Raw genomic sequence first — 10,766 nt, 5'->3', positions numbered from 1 at the left:
AAATTTTGAACTTCACTCCTTAGGTTAACATTTCTCAAATTCTATCCCACATGATGTGATTTGAAAAAAGTTTTCCAAGAAAAATGAAGTGTTTGGAAACACTGGGTTAAATAAAGAAAGGTAGGGCGCCTGGGTGGCTCAGTCGGTTAAGCGTCTGCCTTCAGCTCAGGTCATGATCTCAGGGTCCCAGGATTGAGCCCCGCATTGGCCTCCCTGCTCAGTGGGGGAGCCTGCTTCTCCCTCTGCTGCTCCCCCTTCTCGTGCTCGCACTCTGTCTCACAAACTCTCACATAAAATCTTTAAAAAAAAAAAAAGAAAGGTAAAAGTGGTTTATTTTGTGTGGACTTCTAAGGGTCTTAACTCTTCACTATGGAACTCTAAAGGGGAAGTATGGAACACTGTTTCCCAAATCTATTTGACCATTGAGAAGCATTCTAAGACATATACTTTGGAAATGCTATTTTGAGTTTTTCAGCATTAAGCCTCGTGATTATTTTACTGTTTGCAGAAAGTCTGCCTAATTAAAAAAAAAAGCTCCTAATTTGCCCTTTTATCATTTTTTCCAGCTAAGAGATTTGTGTTGCCTTGGCCCCCCTGTGCTTTCTTCTCATTCAGCTAAATAAGACAGAGAGAAATTAAGACTATGGGTACAAGAACAGAGGACCTACTCCATGGGGAAGGGAACAGAAAGATGAGCCATGGTGACCCAGGTGGCTGAGGTGACTGAGCAGCCAGGTATATACGTAGGCCAAGAAACTGGCAGAATTGAAGCTAGTGGGAAATGCCAACAGTCAACGCAGACTTTTCTAGAAACAAAGTCCAGGCGAGATGAGTAGATAAGGCAGGATTGAGGCTTGATCAAATAGGATTGGAATTGCAGATAACCAGAGTCTCTTGGAGCACTTGGGTCTCAGTACCCCACCCTAGGGAGGGACTGAGCCTTAGCACTGTCTGGCATCTGAAACAAATGCCTCTTCATTTTCCTTCTCTGGTGTCTCAGCTCATTTCTCGCGAGTTAAATCAGGCAGACTCTTTTTTTGGCTTTAAAAGACAAGGGTTTTTAAGGCAAACTGCATGAGAGGACAACACTGTATCCTTTACGTGGATTTTGGACTCAGAGAGAGTCACCTGTGGGATGGGTAAGGGCAGATTCCTGGAGTCCTTGAACTTCTCTGCATCTTTTTCTTCCTGGGAAGTTGACTTTTACCACAATCTTGACAAAAAGCCCTCATGAGAGCTTATCCAAGACAATCAGGTTCCAACCCTTGTACGTTTTAAACTTTAAACCAATTCTGGCAATAACATATGTTTCTGCATGATATCATGTTTGGCTTTGAGCTACAGAAAATCTGAAAAATAGTGGCTTAAACACAGAAAGGGATCATTTGTCTTATGTACCCGATGGGGTAGAGATAGGTAGTCCCAAGGCTGCTAATGCTGATGCTTGGTTAGGTCATCAAGGACTGACTTGCCCTCCTCTGCCTTCTTCAGTGGGTGGCCTTTGTATTCTTGTTTGTCAGAGCTCCTCCAGGGATCACATTCCTATTCCCCTGCAAGAAGAAAGGGAAAGGTCCAGGAGGCTTTCCCACAAGGCTTTGTCTTGTACTGAGAAAGGGTGGTTTCCCCAGATAAATCTGCCTATATCTTAGTGGCCAGAACTGGGTAACATAGCTTTCCCCCAGCTGCAAAGTTACTTGGGGAAGTGAAGACATTTACATATTAAACTGGGGACATTGATGATCAACTCCAACAAAGTTGGAGTTGTTCTAGCCGGGAGGGAAGGGAGAATAGGTAGTGGCAAGTGATCTGCCTATTGTAGAAAAAAACGACAAAAAACAGAGAAGCATTTCTCAATTCTTCTTGTCCCATTTATTTATTTAGCCTTTCCCCCTCTTTCTCCTGATCAATAACTTATTTGAAAATAAAGACGCTCTCGGCTTTACCTCAGATAGTTAGTTAAAGCAACTTCCAAGCTATATCTGTAAGTTGATGTCTTTCTGACTCAGAAAGCTCAAAAAACATTTCCCCTCCCCCCTTGGGGAAATATCCCCTTGGGGAAATAAATTTCCTATTCAAAGATAGGACATTGAAGAGGAACAAAAATGTAAATCAGGTTTGAAGGCAGAAATTGAAAATGGGTTTCATGACAGACCGTCAGCATTTTATTTGGGTCACAAAACAGGCCATTTCCTGTCTTCTCGAAGCCCTCCCCTTCCCAAATCACTGCCCTGTAACCTGGTGTGTGAAGATGGGTGCCAGCAGGGTGAGGAGGCAGCAGCCTCCCCGGCCTAAGTGCATGGCTTTTCGCTAATGGCTCTAGACACTGATTGCAGGGCCTGGTCCTGTTCATCATTGTCATAATCACCATCCTATATTTTTGAGTGCCCACAGGGGCATGGCATTGTCCTGCATATAATGTTTACTGTCCTATTTCTGCTGTCCTATTTAGCAAGATTTCGTTCACACTTAGCTTATCTCTGATTATAAGCACTACTGTCCACTGCTGTCAGCTACCTACAGCTAAAGCTTTTTATACTGTGCATGTTCTCCAAAGGAATCCAACGAGAAAGTGACACTACCACTTTTTAGCTCTGGTTTTTCATCATTACTGGATTTACTAAACATGCCCGTTACTAGGTACTATTTTCTTGAATATGGAACTCCGCAAGGACATCACTGAGTTCAAGGTTTGCCAGAAACTTCAGGATTTGGAGGAAAAAGAGAAGGCTAATATTTATCAGTTCTGGGGACAGCGGTCAGTGCTTGATATTGCACTGTTAAGTTATCCTGCTCAAGGGATAATTAGTGCACGCATCTTGTAGAGGAAGCCAGGGAGGCTGAAAACGTTTAGATTAGTTGTCCGAAGTCCCATAAGCTGATAAAAGATTGAAACTGAACTTGAACTTGGGTCCTTCCTTAATTATCTTTTAACTACAGTATATCCTTTGAGAAGTGTCATCATATTTCACCGAGGGGTCACAAAACCCAACCCTCATTGGTGAATTCAGTTTAACCTAAAGGACCCACACCCATCAGAGACATGAGTGAGGAAGAACAGATGTTTTCCTAAGGCAAGAGAAGGTACTTAAAAAGCATCAGCATTCAGGATTAAGGTATATTATTTTCTTCAAGGTATATTACATACTATGCTCTTTTAAGGTAGTGGAACTAAAATTACACCGCATGCTTGTTTAATGTGGTTTACTTCCCCAAACCTATTTACGTTGGTATTCTGCTTGCTTACTCTAGAAGTGAGTTCTCCATCCTAATGATAGATCTTCTAATGGTCTATTCTTGCTCAGAACACTTTTTTCTAGTAGCAGTTTCTAGTGTGATGCTATATTTGACGTGTGCTTTCTTCCTGTTGTTCGAAGGCTTTTGAGATTTTCATACTCCTTCACATCAGCCTCATTGTCCTCTGGCATTATTTCGGAGGGTCACTGGCTTCACATCTATTTCCTGAGTATGTTTCAGAATCCTGCATCTCCCCTCAGTATTTCACGATTGCGGATGGCTTTTCTGTAGCGTGTTTTATTTTCTCAAACTCTATACTTGTGCAAGCCTGATGCTCCAGCTCACTTCAATGATTCAGTAAGAACCTGAACGTTTGCAGATTGCGACTGCTGCAGAATCTTATTGGGCCTCCTGGTTCCTAGGTGCTGTGATTCTCTTTATTTCTAATAATTCCATCTGTAATGATTTTAAACTTCATTGTAACTTTGAAAAGGAATCTTGAAGATCTTTTTTGCATGTTTCCTTCTTTACAGAATTTAGTGCAAAGGGCTGCTCAATGGAAAGTGTTTCTATTACAGACTAGAGCCCAACGATGTAGCCCTCATCTCCAGTTTCCCATCCAACGCTCTTTGACCTTTAACCCACATTTCTCACCTGGCAACTTGAGATACACAACATGTTCGTAGCTTTGCAAAGCATTTTCCATTAGCCTCCTACTGTCTTGATATTCAGGCATTGATGACAAGGGCAATTATCTAATAATGTACTATTTTGCTGCTTGTACTTCCCTACAATTACATGGTTAGTAGGAAAAAAAAAAGATCAGCCATGTAATATAACCTAACAGAGACTAAAATAAAATATAAAAGCAGATTTAAATGTACTTTTGAAATAAAAAGACCAAGTGGAGGAAAAGAGTCTTGCATGAAAAAAAAAAAGAAAATAAAACTAAATGTAAAGGAAAAGTAAAATAGCAACAGCTGTCTATAATATACATGGAAATTAAACTTCATGGTCTTTGCATATTTTAAAATCACATGACCATTATACCGTTTTTACCCATTTGAAAGAAAACGAGCATGCATTAGAATTATCCACAAGGAAGGACTGAGTAGATCCTGAATAAGGTAGCCTGAGATGTTCAACCCGTCCATGTCAAAATGATAGGGAAGAGAAGGATCCAGAAGTGCACCCCTGAGTTGCACACAGAAGACAGAGCGGGAGGCCCAGGCTGGGTGAAGAAACCTGTTGATATCAAAAGAGGACAAGAAAGAAGGGGCTTAGGTTGGGTATAAATATATAAAACTGACCACGGGTATGTAAGATATTCTGAGGTAAAGAAGACTGTTCCATTTCCCATTGATTCTGGTCATGGAATGTAATTAATAAAACATGTCATTGGAAATTACATTATATCTCATGCTCTTATGATCACTTAACATATATGTAATTCATATAACTGATGGAGAGATGCAGAGAAGACAGTTTATGAATCAAAACAGGCAGGTAAAGACAGGGGTGCCTGGGTGCTCAGTCGGTTAAGCATCAATTCTTGATTTCGGCTCAAAACTTGATCTCAGGGATGTGAGATCGAGCCTCGCGTCGGGCTCTGCGCTCAGCAGACTCTGCTTGAGGTCCTCTCCTTTTCCCTCTGCCCCTCCCCCACCCCCTGCACGCTCTCTCTCTAATAAATAAATAAATCTTAAAAAACAAACAGGCAGGTAAAGACAATCAATCCATTTCTTCACAATTTTGGAAATTCTTGCTCTGGCATTAGGAAGGTTTATTTTTCTATTTTACATCAATTTCTTTTGTGATTTAAGCTTATTTATTTTTGCATTATTTTTCCATCAATATAAATATCTGTTTACTTCCTTTCATTCTACTACATTTAAACACTTAATGACAATTAAATTTCCCTTTCCCTTCACATGTTGATTCTTCAAGCCTCCTTTTAATATCTCAAAAAAAAAAAAAAGCCTCCCACAGAAAAGGATTTTATATGTCAAATAGTGGCTGTGGGAAGGGCCAGCCACACTCTGAGTAAGCAAGAGATTCTCAAGGGACGAGAGCCCCTGTTCAGAAATAGATCCCTCACATAGGCTACCGATTAGACATCGATTTGTACATAAATATTTCCCTTTACAAAATAAAATAATTCTAAAAGGATTAAATTATATTTGTACTTGGTATAAATTCCTTTAATCAGAACATTACTGGCCCTCCCCCTCCCACAATTTTCTTCCTGTTGTTCTCCCAGTCAGGGCCCTGGGTAACCCAAAGGGACAGAGATCCTGTGAACCTTGCCTGAGGGGAAACATTTCAGAAGTCATTCTGAGAGAAATAGCCTCACTACCCTCCATTCTCCAGGGAACCCCATCACTGCCTTTGAACAGCTTGTCTTGGCCAGAGGTGTTGGAATGTATTTTGTTGATCTTTTTCATAGTCTTTGCCTTGTATGTTGCCTCCATCCAAGACCTCTCCTCCAACCTTGGGAGCTAGTTGTTCACGGCTCACTCACTCATGAAGAGTTGTTCCTTAGGTCTTGACGAAATATGGTAGGATATTGATGGGTTCATTCACACAGCCTGAGAGCTTCCTTTAGACAGCAAGTTAGGGGAAGTTAGGGGAAGCCAGGACCCTCACTTCCTGGGGATCCCTGCCACACAGAATGGTGTAGACTTAAGGACAGCTGGGCACTCAGAAGTAAGTTGTAAATAAATAAAATCTTTAAAAAAAGGGGGGGCAGCGCCTGGGTGGCTCAGTGGGCTAAGCGTCTGCCTTCGGCTCAGGTCATGATCTCAGGGTCCTGGGATCGAGTCCCACATAGGGCTCTCTGCTTGGCAAGGAGCCCGCTTCTCTCTCTCCCTCTGCTGCTCCCCCTGCTTGTGCTCTCTCTCTCTGTCAAACAAATAAATAAAATCTTTAAACAAAAATTTTAAAAAAGTAAGTTGTGTCACGGAGTCAGGAAAAGAGAAGGGAAACCTGAGGGTCCAAGAAAGGCTCTACTGGGGATGAGGACAATGAACAACGAACGGGTAACATGGAAGTCCTGGGACTCTCCAGAAGTGATGTGTGGCAGAGGATGCAAAGAGCTTGGTCAGCAACAGGTGAAGGGTTTTAGAAAGACAGAAAGTTTATAAAGAAATTTTTTTTTTATACCTTGCAATTTTTACCTAAAGCTTTTAGAGACAATTGAGATGGGATTGGAAATTACTATCTAAGGTAAAATATTTAGCAGACAACCTCAGAAGAGAAATTATGTGAAATAAACATTTATTGGCACTCAAATAGGAGTTGGCAATCTTTTTCTGTAAAAGTTTGGATAGTAAATATTTTAGATTTTGCAGGCTCTGAAGCAAAATTGAAGACAGTATGTAGGTATTTATATGAGAAGACAGATTTCCACAAATTTTGTATTGATGAAATTCAAAATGTAATAAGGATAATTAGTTCATTTTTAAAAATACAGGTCTACTAATGAGAAGAATGGAATTTTCTTTTGGGGGGATAATATTTTGCTTAATTGAGGTTCACACTTAGTTTTCGCTATCATCAAAATCAATTGCAGATTCATCCTTAAACTTGGTCCATAATTAAACTTGAAGTATTCCATCTTTGAAGATATCTTTTCACATAGATAGGTATTGCCAAACATCAATGTCCATTTAGGAGCATATGATTTTAATTGAGCATATTTATCAGCTGGGAGGCATATAGAATTCTATTATATTTTCCTCTTGATATTTGATTTTCACGTGTCATTATATGGCATATTAGTAACTCCAAAGGAAGATTAGGTGGAAGCCCCTCGATTGAACAGTTAATTGAATTTTGAAATATGAAGGGTTTTTCCCCCCTTGCATTTTGATTAAGGTCTGAAAAGCGCTGCTGGAAATACACGGTTTGAACTTGGAAAATATAGCTGCTGCAAATTTGTGTAGAAATGGAGATCTTGTTTTTTGTTTTAACTTTAAATAGTACATGCCATGTATAATGGAGCTTTCACACTACTTTGTTTCAAACAACACTAGTTGTCATAGAAATGACTTCACTGTAGTGTAAGTTTTGCATATAAACCCTCTTTGACCTTGTAATTTTGTGTTGAATTCATTAAGAAATGTTATTAAGTTGGCACTAAAAGCTAATTTCCAACTAGTGTTTGAGAGTAGTAGTTAAGGGTAGCACTTCCAAGCACTTGAAACTACAAAAGCCATGCTCAGCTTGCGGGCTGTACGGAAACAGGTAGTGGATGGGATTTGGTCTGTATGCCTGGGTTTGCAACCTCTGAATTACACCGATAGAACCTCTGGAGTCCGACTCCCTAGGTTTGAACTCTGGCCATACTCGCTTAGGAGCCCGGTGACTGTGGGCTAATTACATAATGTCTTTGAAGCCTCTAGGCTTCAAGGTAAGAATTCTCCGCTTCATAGAGTTGACAGGATTAAATGAAGGGAGTGCGTGGAATAATATAAACAATCAGTATGTAGTTTTCAATAGTAAAATAACCCCCCCCATAATGCTATAAATAGATCAAAGATTCAACCATGTAAAATGAGGGGGAGCAGAGCGGAGGGAGGAGGCAAGGAATGGAGTTGTTCTTGTCATGGTAAAGCTAATGAGATTAACTCAGGTCAGCCTGCTGGGGAGGATCTGTGCCAATCATGGGCCACCTTCCATCTGCAGTCTGGTTATTATTGAGGGATTTTGCTGTATTAGAATGACTAGAAATATTTTATGAATATTGCCATCATGATACTCTCTTTTTTTATTCTTTATAGCCCCCTTATGAGATAGGTATTTATACCATTTTATAGACAAGAAAGTCAAGGTCGCCAGCCTCGAATTTACTCAGTTCAGCTTCTTCTACCTGGTCATGCTCAACAAATCCAGCTTCCCCAGTTCTGTGCTGTTCCCTGGCTCATCCTGTTTTGCGTTTTTCCAGAGTAACCACAGGTAGCGAGCAGAGCATGATTCATGGGTTTGCTTCTCCTTGGATCTCGGAACTGCCTTTAAAGATGTTTTATATATGACCCGAATGTGTGCCTATCTCCTTCCACACTGGATGAGCCTAAAAAGTTAGAGTCGTGCCTTCTTTATTTCTGTATGTATAGAGATGACTACTGAGTAGTTCTTTGGGGGAAAAAAAAAAAAAACAAGTACTGAATCATGTAGCAAACAAATGAATGAAGATTCTTATAAAAACAAAATAGTGTTTCATTATTATTCCTCATGAAGGACAAAGCCCTTCAGTCATTTCTTTCGTTGTGCTCATTATTTTCACGTTCTTTTCTATATTATATTTATAAACTAAAAGAAACCTTTTACAGAAAGAACATAGATTAACACGTGCTCATGTTCAGATGCCAAATTCGCCATTCAAAAGCTATGTGAACTTACACAAAAATTTCACTTCTCTGTTCATTTTCTGATCTAAAGACTATCTTTAGGATCAAATTTAATTCTGAAATTCTATAGCAGTTTTTAAAACATAAAGCTTAGCATTGATAATAGGTTCTGTATTATACATTTATTTTTTTGGAAAAATAATTTCTATGATTTAAATGAGGACTTAAAAATGTCTCGGCTCTATGTTGTTTTAGGAGACGAATAACATCCTTTTATTTTTTGGTAGAAACACTTAAAGAAAACGTATTTGGTATATGATGACTAAGTTTTGTTAAGTGTCCTTGGATTTTTTTTTAATACACCCTAACAGCAGTCTAACTTGATGCATAACTGAAATTCCACATTGGGATTTTTAAACCTTATTCAAAAGTCACTGCCAATAAGACCAGCGTCTTAACTGTGGCTTTTACACTGATGTCAGCAACCCAAACTGAAAAGGACAGAGCAGGCCTGGCGAGAGGAACCAAGTTAATTTCTCTACCACCTCCTAGAGATTTGCTTTATCTGAGGGACTTCATATTATTAAAGAAAAACTCTCATCAGGTGTGTATACTCATTTTTCTCTTCATCAGCTCAATGCTGAGTATGATTTTCGATATTTATTACTGGAAACGGAATCGGTTATTGCTATACACCTGCAACATACATCCTTCTTCTGACAACAGTAACCAGCATGTGCTGGTTTTCCAGGCACTTCTGCTTTCCTAAGGCAGGACTAGGGGTCGGCTGTCTTCTTCCTGTGGTGTTCCCAGTCCCACGCTTAGAGCCGGACACATAATGCCTGACTCAAATAAATATACACCAAATGAGAGCATGGATGAAGGCATTATCACGTTTGATGCTCACGGCATTATCCCCATTAGACAGATGAGGAAAGAAAGGGTCAGACGGGTTAATTAAGGAATATTTTACAAGGTCACGGGGAAGATAAAGCGGTAGTGCTGACTGAAACCATATCTTCTGAGTGGAGAGCCATTATCTTTTCAATTACTGCAGGCTGTTTCTACCCGCAAATCATTAAAGCGGTACAGGTTTTTAGAGCTGACCTATCAAGTCACGTTACTTTCAGAAGATTGTGTTATGAATACTTCATACACTGTCTCTAGCAGTTTTATGATGTTTAGAATCATAAAACAGCCATAAACTTCCTCAGCACAAAAGCACCAGGAAGGCCAATTGAAAAGCTTGCCACAAACTTTTAATGTGGGTCTGTAGAGGATTAGGGTCCCCGTAAACGTTCCGGGGCACTCCCCAGGGAGTTTGGTGGGATACGATTTCCTACAACTGTTCAGAAGTTCCATGAAGTTCGGAACATTTTTGTGCTGCTTAGGCAAGTATGTTATCTGCAGGCTCTAATTTCTAAGGTCCAAGGAAAAGAAATGGTCATGGAAACTTTCTCTGGGGGCTTTGTCTGGTAGAAAGCAAGCTCACTCATCCCAAACAAACCATTTCTGAGAGAGCAACAATTTTGTTGACTACATTTAAAGATAGAACACGCAGTTCCCAAATGCAATTTCAGTTTTCCAAAGGACAGTTTTATTCTTTTCAGAAATGCCTTGGTGATTTTTTTGTTGTTGTTGTTTCTGTTTTGTTTCGTTTTGCTTAGAAGCACTGCTTAGTGCTCCGCCTTAGTCAACATGAAAAAGAAAGAAAAGAACAAGCAAGCGAATGATCCTCCGATGGCCTCAAGGCGGTGGATTGAGGATGCCTCTTAAATACAAACAGGTACTCTAGGTGACACTGGTAAAGACTTTTCAAATCAGCCTAAAACGCTCTTCAGACACTGCCGCAGTCAGACGGACTCAGATTAAATGTTTTCTTTCTTTTTTTCCTAGATGTTTATTTTCCATTGTGCTTTTAAGAAATCCCTCTAAAAGTACTGACATCTCAGTAATAAGATGTTAATATCTTACATTAAGAATAGGATTACATTTACTTACAGTGGCCGATCTTGGGTTCTATTATATTCAGCATAAGATTTTTTTTCTTTTGACAACTTATTAAAATGACTGATTCCATGCTTTCTGAATCTGTGCTATCAGCCCTTAGTATATATGTGTGTGTGTGTTTATTTTTTTAGAGAGGAAATTAATAGGAATTTAGCACCAGAACCAGCAACTGAA

The sequence above is a fragment of the Leptonychotes weddellii genome, chromosome 2, assembly GCF_054177405.1.
Source record: "Leptonychotes weddellii isolate Sample4059 chromosome 2, ASM5417740v2, whole genome shotgun sequence".
In the NCBI taxonomy this organism is placed as follows: domain Eukaryota; kingdom Metazoa; phylum Chordata; class Mammalia; order Carnivora; family Phocidae; genus Leptonychotes; species Leptonychotes weddellii.
The sequence above is the reverse complement of the archived record's forward strand: the minus strand, read 5'-3'. Positions refer to the sequence as shown.